The following is a 12058-nucleotide window of genomic DNA, read 5'->3' as shown; positions in this document are numbered from 1 at the left end:
GCAGGTAGACACTCGTATACAAAACTTAAAATATATCTGTGGTAGAGTCCACATCGCCGAAATCTCGCTTAAAACGAAACACGTAGATGTTGTCTACCAATGTTTCTTTCTTTCTCGCGCATTGTCTTTGATCCTTTTTTCAAAATGGTGAATAATGTGTGTTTGTGAAGAATATTGTGAATAATTCGAGATATAAACTATATAATTCTTCATTGCACACCGCAGGTCGCACTTACAGCTGCTTCGATCACTTTTGCTCCCGCATTACGCATTGCGATTCATGGTCAGCTTGCAATAAGAACGCCGTGCTGAGCACTGTACTGCAGTGCGAGTAGTTGCAGAATTGGGACCAATAATGTTGCACGCTCAAGTTGCCATGGCGACCAATAAGGCGACTTCTGTCATTTTCCGTCCGTCCGTTTATATAAGCTACTGGGTACCATCAAATCAACCTGTTCGAAGCGTTAAGTGCTAATTATTATTGACCGACAATCATTCTCAGTTATCGAACAGTAACTACATTATTAGGGGGAAAATTCTTCAGTTTTACGCGGCCGACTGAGCTTTAAACCGGCGGAAAAACAAAACCAAGCAAGGTAACAAAAAAAAAAAGATACTCAGTGTCAAATTTGCGAGCTTACTTAAAAGAAAAAACACGCATGCTCACAGTTTTTTTTTTTTGCCACGCCCGGGCTGCAGAGATTTGTTGAAGGAGCCATACAGAGAAGTTCCGTCGCGCGGCTGCTGCCATTATTAACTTGTCATCGATGAAAGCACAATCTTTGCAGGCATTCTACACAAGTCATCGCCTTCTTTTTCGACTTATTACTGGCAGCCCCGCCGTTTTCACATTAAAAATAACGTGACCGGGTGTCTGCTACGAGCTAGCGAGAGCAGAGTTACTCGCTTATTTACTTGGATGCCTGCATTGAAAGTTTCGCACTTACAGTGTCGTTTCGGGCCTGCAAAAATTTAAGATTAAAGCAGCTAATGTTTACTTGGTCTGCTCGATAAGTATTCGGTTTTCGCTCGCTTTTTGCATACAGCCCCATGATATGTAATTATTGTGTTGAAGGAAAATGTTTAGGACAAATACGGTATAGTAAGCGCTTCTATAGACGTCTTTCGAATAATGGGGTGATTGCGTCATATGCACTTTGTCTCTCTTTGTCCCAGTTGGCCTTGCGCCATAGAAATCAAACCATCAACATCATCAATATATCAGCTTTTACACCATAACGCATTAAGTATTCTGTACGCCGAATTCTGCGCAATATTAGTTCTTAGAAATTAAATGGTTTCGCAGACTGATGTTTTTTCCTTCTATTTTGTCTAAAGAATATTGTGTGCCTTTTGTATAGCGATTACAGCACAGATAGCATTCGTGGGCCGCAGCGGTATGCTGTTCAGAGCGGCTGAAGCAAATTTATTTTTTCGAGGCTGTAATGAAATAGGCCGGCGGAAGAAAGTGTTCGTCCCGGTCGAACATCCGAAAATACAACGGACAAAAAAAATTTCTACAGAGTGCCATTGTTAGCATTCAACTGCTCTAAGGGGTGACAGAATCTTCGAACTCGGGCGGATAATTGGTACTAGTCTGCGTGCACACCCTACCAATCTTGAGCGCGTCCCGGGCCTTTGTCAGAACCCTCAAGCAGGGCCCTTGTCACGCAGAAATTGTCGTACAAGGCACAGTCTTTCGGGTCAGTCTGAGCTTGTGCAGGGCCCTACCTGGCGTACGGTATTGCAGTGAGTGAATGCCGATCGTCGGCCCCAGAAATTTCGACTTGTAGAGTGGTGATAGCTCGGAGGGCGAAGCATGCGTTAACCGAAAGGTGAAATGATGAATATAAGACGCAGGTTGTAACAAATGTTTCTTTCAGTAGTGCTGCTGGAACATACTGTAACACGGTGCTGGACAGAGGGCACAAACCATGATAGATGAGGCGATGATTTATCGGCCGGTCGTGACCGCCCGAACACCGCGGCAATGTCACATTCGATACGCCGTCGTCTTTATTGTAGGGGGACCATCGAGAAGTGTGCCACGGCTCACTTCTTTTGAGGGCGCAGTCCTTTGGCGCCCATTTGTGGGCTGAGCCGCGTCGCGCCGTCGTAACCCAGTGAACGGTGGCAAGACCGAATAATAGTTGACTAAGGTAGAAAGCTGAGCCAGTTGGTTCATAGACTTTTGAAGTGGGAAATACAGTTAAGACGCTACACAAGGGTCTGTATTCTCTGTATTCTCCCCTTGTATTCTCCCCTGTCTGTATTCTCTTCTTGTGTACACGAAATTTTGACGCCTAAAAATTATTTAATTGGCTTCAGTAGTTCGTACAGATGCCTCACAAAAATTTTTGTAGCGATCCGAGGCCGGAATCACATCTAAAATCGATTTTGCTTGTCGCGGCCGTGAGCTTCCACAAATCAGCAGCGCTAGCGAAATCGCTTTCGGCGTGACGAAACATTGGCCGGCATGTCTGGCCGGTTCAGGGTGACGTCATATAGTCGTTTTCGGGACCGGAAACGACATCCTGCGCTGCTGCTGTCAGTGGTATTTGTTTGGGCAGGAGACGTGGGTGTACCTGCGTGAGCAATGCTTGTAAACTTTGGGCACTTTGCGTGTTCGACAATTGCCCTTGAGTTCGTGGCCGGCTCATGGTGTTCCCTTGCACTGGTGCTGAAAACTGCGCTGTGGCGGCACCGCGCGGTGCGCGATGTCGACTCGCACCGCGGCGACGCGGCGGTGCGTGTCGCCGAGCTCGCCCATTTTGGGCTATGGAAAGCTCGCGGAATGCGAAGTGCTGCTCGTGGAAGCCTGTCCGAGCAAATCGACGACGACGCCAAGATGCATTATTTTCCACACGACGACATGCAGCGCTTAACGTGAACTGAGTTCGTGCGTGGCGGGGGCCGCAAGAACTGCCGCCGAAGCCAGCGGACTCGGCGTTGCTAGGGTCAGCTTGTGTGTTCGGAACTTAAAGGCTTAGTATCGTGGCGAATGTTTGATCGCCGGTATCTGTACAACTGCGAATGACCATCCCTTACACAACTTTTCACCGCACTATCATCCCCTTTTTCGCATACGTAGCTTTATTTTGGCGATAATTGCTGTTTCAGCGATCGGTGACCAAGACATCTGCCGTGGCCTCTTTTGATTCTAACGTGCAGGTGGCGCCATCTTTCGGCCGCTCGCCGCACCGCGGTTCCCGCAGTGCTGGGTCGGAGCGCCGAACCTCCGCTTCCGGTAAGCGTAGGCTTACCATCACGGCAAATATCTGAACGCCGCTTTTGAATTAAGCGCTCATAACAACCACTAGCACATTTTTGCACCTCACTAACATCTACTTTCCCCCATGTGGAACTTTTTTTACGCGATCAGATTGATTATAAAAGTGGCGACAAGCTGTTGTTATCACGGTCTGCACCGGGTCGAGCCACATTGATATTAAAAAACGGACGACGGCGAAGACATCACCGGCCTAATCGTCTGGCCAAAAAAAGTTGTTCTGTCTGTCTGTCTGTCTGTCGGGTCGCAGCGACTCATCCGAGTCTAATGATTCAGACGACATGTCGAATGCGCGGGCGAGTGTGGACCATGTGCAATCGTAGCAGACGATGCGGCGAACGTCCCTGACGTCACGGGTGAGACCGTGACGTAAGACTGGCCCGCTTGCAGGCTGCCCTTCGAACGGCCATTTTCCTGCGCGGCACCGAATTTGAAACTGGTTGCAATAAACGTGGTATAATTAATTCTATGTTGGAGGCTGACGGCTTTCGGTTCGATTTTCGTAATTACTGGGCCAATAGGCATTCTTTACAGCATAAAAACTGAAAGCGAGAAATTTAGTGTCAGTACCCCTTTAACACTGGTTCCCACTTCAAAAGACCGAATAGTGAAAGAAAGCAAAGGAGGAGAGTGTCGCGAAATTGTGAGGGGAAGGTTATTCCTCGTGGCGGCGCGACCGCCCTCCGAAAGTGTGCGGTGGTGGAGTGGGGGCCAGTATGCTGTAAAGAGGAGAGTGTCGCGAAATGGTGAGGGGAGGGCGATTCCCCGTGGCGGCGCGAGCGCTGTCCGAAAGTGTACGGTGGAAGGAAGAGGGGTGGGGGCAGTAAGCTGTAGCCGCACGAGACGCTCGCGAAAACGCGAGGGGGCGTGCGCGTGACTATGCTGTACGGTCGCTTAAGACGCAGTTCACGGTCCATTCCTGAGACACACTTCGCGCCGCCGACGCAGAGGCTCATCATCGCTGCCGTCGAGAGAACACGCGAGTGAGTGCTGCCTCAGCGCACTGCTGCTGCGTCCAAAAATCGCATCAGGGAGCATCGCAATCGCCAGGCGATTTTTTGTAGCAATACATAAAAGTGGCTCACCCAGCAAATCGAAGCGTTACAGCTGTCTGCGGAGGGAAGTTCCCCTTGCCAATATTTTATGGCAAACTTCTATTTTACAGCAATTATACAGCCGCAAAATTTATTCTTTGTCCCCTCTAAAAGAAGATATCTTACCTATCAAAGGAGAAAATCAGGTTCCACATAACGAAGCTGCGACCTGGGCTACGAGGAGAGTCCTGGCTGAGGACTTGAAAATGAGACGTCCTCGTCTTTTCTCAATTTGTTGTCGCATCTCACATACATAGCCGTCTTCATTCTATACCTCCGTCAGCCACTACGGCAGGGAAACAAACATGGAATTCCATGTTCGGAACGCCAAGCCATCGTGCCCGGTCTAACGGAAGTCGGAAGTGAAGCCCTTAAATTGATAAGCCTCATGCATTCATTTCGTATCCCTCCGTTTTAAGGACATGGTATACGTATACGTCGCAGGGTTTAGGCTTAACGAATGTTGTAGTGCTTACTGGAAGCGCCACGATTGGTTCGAGTGTTTGCCGTGTGCATGCTGTTGTTGTATGCGCATGTACGAGCATGACGAATAGAACCCCGTTGATACGTTTTTCACCGGACCGGGAAAACAAAACGTAACAACCAAGAAAATGCAGCAGTAAGGAAACCTCCGAAAATGAACACAAATGGTGTAGCTTTAGCTTGAAATCCTGTATTTCTGCAATTTTGCCTTACGATGTTGAAAAAACTCGAGAATGTAGGATTGCCGCTTTTTGCGATCGCTGGAAAACACCGCGCGTGGCAATGGAAGGTGCCCACCGATGTCGACTCTCTTCCGCGCTGGCTTCTTGTCTACTGCGTCAAGCTTTTCCTCAAGGGAAAGCGCCTTCCGTCTTTGCGGCGCCATCAAGGCATGCCAAAGTACGCGGTGGCAAGTTCACCGGTGTTCTCAAAGGATGAAGCGCACGATGACGACGAGAGCGCGTGCTATTCTTGCGGTGGTGCTTTATGGCAAGCACGCACTTCCCGCATTCCGAAGCGAAACTCCCGTTATAAGCGCAATGATGCTGGTGATAGCATAGAGTAACATAGGGCCACTTAGTGGGAACGAATCGCACCCGCATCCGCATGCAGCTTCACGCAGTCAGTTCCGTAGTCAAGCCTCGCCAAGGCTCATCAAAGGTCACAATGACGGTCTTCGCATGTTGCCCGCGCGGCTACGGAGTGTGAGATTGCGACGTATCATCCGGGAACGTACTCTAAGCCACGACGTAACAGTGAGGATTTTAATACATTGGACTCTATGTCAGCTGCGCCGGGAACAGAGAAAAACAGCGTAGCAGCCGGATAAACGCAGCACTGAGAAACGTAAGAGCGGGGTTCTATTGTACACCCTCAAACGGACATTTCAACGTAAGCCAGCTTGGGCGATGATATTGGTTTCCCACTGAATAAGTTGGCAACACATTGCGACTTCAACGCGGCGTTTACCCTTTCCTTTAGAATTGAAAAGTTCACGTAAGATGAGGCAAATAGCTGATTTTATCACTGTACAGTGGAGCGTCCCGGTGCTTCATGATTAACGTCAATTTTAGCGGCCGTCCCACACAGCTACGCGAAAAGCAAAAGCGTTGCTTTCTCCCACCGGTAGTTTTATACGTATAATTATTCGCCCAATGAAAACGCCACGACTGCACTTGAGTGGAAAAGTTGTCTCTGTCTCTGCAATGTGACCCGGATAGCTCGAAGAAACACTATTTGCAACCAGATAGCCGCAAGAGGTAAAACCTATAAACGTGCGGCAAATATGTATTCTTGGTTTGCCGTAAGACGCTCTCGCTTCCTCCATTTTGGCGTTTCGTGGTTAAGCCACTAGTTCATGCGGGCGAATGAGATTTTCGTTCTTCCTCCGACGAGGCACAAATTTGTAGGGCTATGAGATGGGATCATTCGTGGGTTAACTCCGCACCCCCCATCTTAGCACTGTCACATGGAATCTGGCGCGCAATCTAACGAAACAAAACAGAATACCCGTATGGTTCGGTTATTCAAAGCACAGCCCACTAGGATCTGCGTTACTAAAATAAAGAGCACTCGGTACAGACTTATTGCGGCTGATGGCCATTTTTTTCAGAGGTCACCCGTTGGAGCCTGCCAATGCCTTAGGCGTTGCTCGAGTGAGATCGCGTTCTCGGGTTCGGTTAATGGCCGTGGTGGCTGTTTTCATGATGGAGGCAAAGACCTGAAGTACCTGCGTGCTGATATTTGTGCGAACGTTTAAAACTCCAAGTTGCGCCAATTTATCCGTATCATGCAATATTCGGCGATCGCATTACTCAGGCGTTGCTTTGGAGCTTAGAACCTGAAACGCGGAGCATAGTTACAAGCAAATTTCTCCCGCATCTCAATTTTCTATAAAAATATTGTTAATAATCTTTTTGCTGTACACGTCTTCGCTGGAACGTATATTGTACCTTGCTCGATTTGCTCTCCCTCTTGGCTGTCTTTCCGAGCTCACAAAACACATCGAGTGGATCAGAACGGAAAGTTTTGTTTATCGAAACTTGAGTTGAGGAAACGCAGAACTTTAATTTCCTGTGCACTGGGCTGGTTTATGGGCTGGCAAAGAACTCGTCTGCCTAGCCTGTATACGAAGCTACAAGCGGTTCGCGAAAGCAATCGTGCGCACGTCGCATAGCGAACCATTTTAGTTTTATAAATACTTCGTGAGGATGCGCATATTGGAAAGCTTAGTCTCCCTGAATTTGGAAGAAGTTTTGCTGCTCGTCTTTGCGCGGGGAGAAACTGCGTGCTTATATTGTAGCTCAGGTTGAAAACGCTCCGAGAAATTCTTGCCTTCTCTTGGGGCTTTTTTTTCTTTGCTGTTGTTAGGTTTTCATTTTTGAGCTGTTTGGAAAATATGTTCTGTTGCAATGCTCAAATGCAAGCCACTCAGTGGCAGTTGGAAGAGAGGTAAGAAAATTTGTACAGAACACATTGTTCATTTTTGTAAACAGAATTTGAGTTGCGGGTTTTAGTAGACGAAGCGTAAACGTTGCGGAACGGCGAAGCCTTGATGAGGTGGTGTAATAATTTCTGAGATTAGTTTATCGGCAAGAATATTACCAACGGGGTCACGAAGAGCTAACACACCGCGCGAGCCAGTGTTTTAGGTGCGAAGCACCTTAGGGGCTCGGGCTGTCGGCGTCTCCTTTTGTCGTCGTCCCCTGTCGTCACGCTAAACCAAGTTGTTAAACGATGGCCATAAATAAGTCTATAATGAATAACACCGGTTCAAAATAAACCAACATGATTCAATATGATTTAAAATACAGCAACATTCAGGATTTATTGTAATATTAACAGAAATTTGTTAAATTCCGTCTCAAAATTGATTTCGAACGCCAGGTTTCCCCCTGTAAAGCATACTTCTTAGCATGCTGCGGCGTGTGACACGAAGACAATTTACGACCAGTCTGCCTGTCATCTAATTGCTTAAGTGTGCTTCAACGCAAGAGACAAGGAGTCAGGAAGACCACGATTACTCCTCCCACTCGCGCTTCTCCTGCGCCCATACAGCGGGCGCCGTGGGGCAAGAGCGTTGGCTCTTGCGTTGGCAGGAGCGTTGGCAGGAGCGTTGGCTCCAGAAACGCTCTTTTCTGACCTGGATGCTTCCCCATTAGCAGCGATTTTGCTGTGAGAAACACCGGTGCCCTCTGTATGCTTCGCACCTGCCCAAGTTTGACATTAGTGGAGACAGTCCGGGATTTTTTTGTGCGTTCGTTCGTGTTGCTTGCCTTTTGTAACGCGTCCCTTGTGAGATATATTACGGAGGAGCACGACAGGTAACGCTGGGGAGCGCGCCGATCAAGAACGATGAAGTGTGGATTGCACACGAGATAATGTAGGCTCTAGAGCACGAATGTAAGCGAAATTCAAGTGTGGCCGCACCACTTTACCGGCAAACAAAAAAAAATCTGACCAGGCGTTATTATCCGAACCTGCGTGTTTTGCACACACCGGTTGCCGTGTACCATAAGTGACCGACAGCTCCTCTATTAGTTATTGTAAAATACGCTGCAGATTTATATTTTGCGGCCGGTACAAGGGAATAAAAACCATACAGACAGAAAAAAAAATGTGGAGCAAATGGGCGAAAGTCTTTATAAAGACTTTCGCCCATTTGCTCCACATCATTTTTTTTCTCTCTGTCTGGTTTTTATTCATGTGTCTCAGCCGCAAAATATCAAACCGCAGCGTATTTTACAAAATATCCGCCACTGTGTGAAGAGTGTCTTTATAAAGAAAGTCTTTATAAATGCCTGAGCTTTCATATTCCTACTCGTAACTTTTATATTGATAGTCGTCAACCTTGCGTGCGTTTTGCTCGCTCTTCGTCATGTATTAGCGTGGGACGTTCGGGCAACGCTGGCGGTTATCCAAACTTGGAACCCGCTTTTGTACCTATAGAAGACCTAACACAGATCCTTGTACCTTCTCAGATAAACTTTTTGTTAACCCTCAAAACCGTCAATGGTTTTTCTCCCTTCAAAAGGAATGTTTTTTTTTTATTTTGGGGGCAACAATTGACATAGACGAGAAAAAATAGTTCGCGCTGCATGAGAGATTTGAGAATATTTTTTATTGCGCAAGTATGCAGTTGAGCATAAACTAAATGATAAGGGTGGCCTTCTGCTCTATTGAGCGCATGATGGCGGGCTCATTTGATGGCTGGTGCAGCTCTGTTAATAACTGAGTAAAAAAAAACATCAAAAAGATTGCTTGAGTGTAGGATATTCCCTCGCACATTATTCCGGCTGATTCGTCTTCATGGTTGCGTAGCCATCCGCTACGGCGCGCTCTGAACCCTGGCGCAGCTTTGGTGAGTAGAACTTTTAAAGTAACAGTTTCCTTACGGAAGTCGCTGCCCGCGCTAGAATTTGTTCGTTAGTAATTTAAGGCGCGGTTGTACTTCACGGAATGATTTATGGGGCACCCACTTGATGTTCGCAAGAAATAACGCCATTACCCACTTGCACTGGGGATTGAGCGGGCTTTAGTAAACTGCAAAAGAAATATATAGTTCCATTGAATAAATTAAAATTTACCTGCAACCAAAATAAATCAAAAAACAGTCTCAGCCATAAATTTTTCCCAACGTTAACCTCAGATGATGTTTAAGTTCCCGTCACTCGTGTCCAGCGTTACTTCAATGCTTGAGAAGTTTGCCGTTAAACATTGTCAGTACCAATTGTTTGATAGCGTTGCCGATTGGGCAGTGAACCACGGCATTTTGTTGAAGTTAAAAGACTGTTTTTAAAGTTAAATTTAGAAAGGGTACCGTTTTAAAAACTCAATATCAGAGTCGCATTTACGACACCCAACTGATCGTCCAGTTGAAAGATTTCGTAACGTGTTCTGACATTCGCGTTTCCGCAAAAACGTTGCATTGCTGCAATGTCGTTTGATACTACTTGTGAAAGAGCCGCGTATAACTTCCTCCTTTTTTTGTGCGTTTTTTCGGGGGTGGCTGAGAAAAGCGGAAATGTCGGGTGAAAAATTTTGTTTACGGATTTTACCGGTTGGAAGTGTCGAACGGGAAGGAAGAATATAATGGCAACTTATGTTATCTCTAAAGGTTCATACAATCATTCTCTGAGATATGAAAAGAACGTCGAGAAATAAAAAGAGATATCACTCTATTCATTTATTAAAAGCGACAAAAAGAAGCCGCTACATCGGGGAGCCAGAATCCAAACGCCTGAATGATAGCATCAGGTATAGTGTGCCGTGGCCCTTTAAGAAAATTCGAGTCTGAAGAGAATGTATATGGGTAAACCAGAACAAAGAAAATTTAAATAGTGCGGGAAATCGCTAATAAATGCTGAAAAATTAGGAAAAGTTGCTGCAAGCCGCTTCTGATGTAACCGGAAAATACTTCCGTACAAAACAAGGTTGTGTTATACGTGTAGGAGGATTTTACAGTTATAAATTTCTGATGTACGTCCGAAATGCAGAGCACGAAAAGTCGTCTTGGACAAAATAAAATTTTCGCACGATCTTCAGAATTATAAATATTATGATTTACGCCCGAAGTGTGTTCTGCACTGAAAACCGACAGGAGGGCGTCTTCGTTCCCGACATATTTCTCATCGCGCGTTCTCAATATGCGACCGACGAGAGAAAGAACCAATAAAGAAGAGAAGGAGATATAAAGCAGATCCATCACGAACCTTCTCTGTGCGGTGCTCCAACCAAGTATCAGCGACCAGCCATCGACGGCGGCAGCGGCAGCAGAAACAGGCCGTCGGCGATAGCAGCTGCAACCTGTTAGATTCCGGCACTCAGGAGCGGCGGTCCGTGTCCGCGGCGGCGAGGGAGACGCACGAAAGAAAACGTACAGAAGCCCAAAGGGTGCGAGGAAGCACGAGGGAGCTACGGGGTAAGAGTTCCCGAAGGCCGAGAACCAAGAACACGCTGGGGAGAAGAGAGTCAAGAAACGAATTCGCTCGTCGCTGTTTGTTCGCGCTAGGGACTGCGCGCGCGCCCACCCGCCCACTCTCTTGAGACGGGACTCTCTTGCTCCAGTCGGCCGCGAACGGTGCACGCCGCACGCGAGAGCCGCGCCTCGTTGTCAGAGCAACCCCCACAGCCGAAAGAGTCCTGGGGTTCTGGCTCCCACAGCGCACGCACCAAGGCTGGGGTTTCAAGCGTCCTACACGACGCCAGCGCCGCCGCTGCTAGCGACACCGACGTCGCTACCGGCCAACCGTGCTTCCCTCCGGAGGAGTTCCCCTTTTTCGCCCCCCCCCCCTCCACTTTTTTTCCCCGCACTCGTCGACTTCTATCATCCCTCTTTCCCCATTTATCTCCCTCGCGCACTTTTCCCGCGCACGGGGGTTGTTTCTCCTTTTTTCGTTCCCGATCCTAAACCGCGCGCGCGTTGCGCGATAGCCCCCTCGGGAATAAAAGGTAACGTGGAAAAAGAGCGACCATGCACATCTTCCGAAGCCAAGGTTTTTCCCTTCTTATCGATCTCCCTTATTGCATCCTTCGGGGGAAATGATAGGAAATGGATAGTTTATTTTGATGTGAGCACAAAAGCAGCGCGATGTGACCGTGGAACGCTCCCGAGAACGGCTCGGGGATGGTTTATTGGTACTATAAGGAAAACGCAACAAGGAGATCGAGGACCAACGTTTTCCTCTAGAACATCTGGACAGGATCAGATGTGCGTCATCACGGGGTTAAAATGTCGATTGGTAGCTTCTCCATCGTAGGAAGCTGGAGAGAAACGAGCTCTTTCATAGAAGCATCGGCTTCACGCGCTCAATCGTCCCATTATATCCAACCATTCATTTTCAATAATAAACAATATTCTAAGCTCCATTTCCACCTCTGAATCACGTGTTCCAACTTCGAGAGATTTGTCTTCAAGAAAGTGATTCTTCGTATCGCTTTGAAGCCTTTGTTTCTGTATCACGAACTTTTAAAGCAACTGTTTTCATGCTAGTCCTCGTTGAAGTCGGAAACCCAAGTCGTTACAGTTCAGGATGAGCAGCGTCGTTGGAGCTCGCCGTTCGATTGCAAGGCTGATTTACGGGTGCAGCCATTTCGCGGGATTAAAGTAAATGACTCTGTTCGCGAGCGTGAAGTCGTTTTCGCCCGAGCTCACCTCACAAACCTTGGCGCACCGCAGAAAGGACGGAAAAAG

At 47.5% G+C, this 12058-nt stretch overlaps 1 protein-coding gene across 2 annotated transcripts in view; it reads right to left on the bottom strand.

Annotated features, from left to right (window-relative positions):
- The window catches only part of LOC144179609 (sex peptide receptor-like), a 429469-nt gene extending 418467 nt beyond the window's left edge, over positions 1 to 11002 (bottom strand). For both annotated transcript variants that reach the window (XM_077708023.1, XM_077708025.1), the window contains exon 1: positions 10578 to 11002. The gene's annotated coding sequence lies outside the window, so the exon portion shown is untranslated. The remainder of the gene's footprint in view (positions 1 to 10577) is intronic.
- Positions 11003 to 12058: the final 1056 nt, after the last annotated feature.

Source organism: Haemaphysalis longicornis, unplaced genomic scaffold (assembly GCF_048455015.1).
Source record: "Haemaphysalis longicornis isolate Haplotype H1 unplaced genomic scaffold, Haemaphysalis longicornis Haplotype H1 scaffold_4, whole genome shotgun sequence".
Classification (NCBI taxonomy): Eukaryota; Metazoa; Arthropoda; class Arachnida; order Ixodida; family Ixodidae; genus Haemaphysalis; species Haemaphysalis longicornis.
Note: the sequence above shows the minus strand (reverse complement) of the source record. Positions and strands in the feature narration are given on the sequence as shown.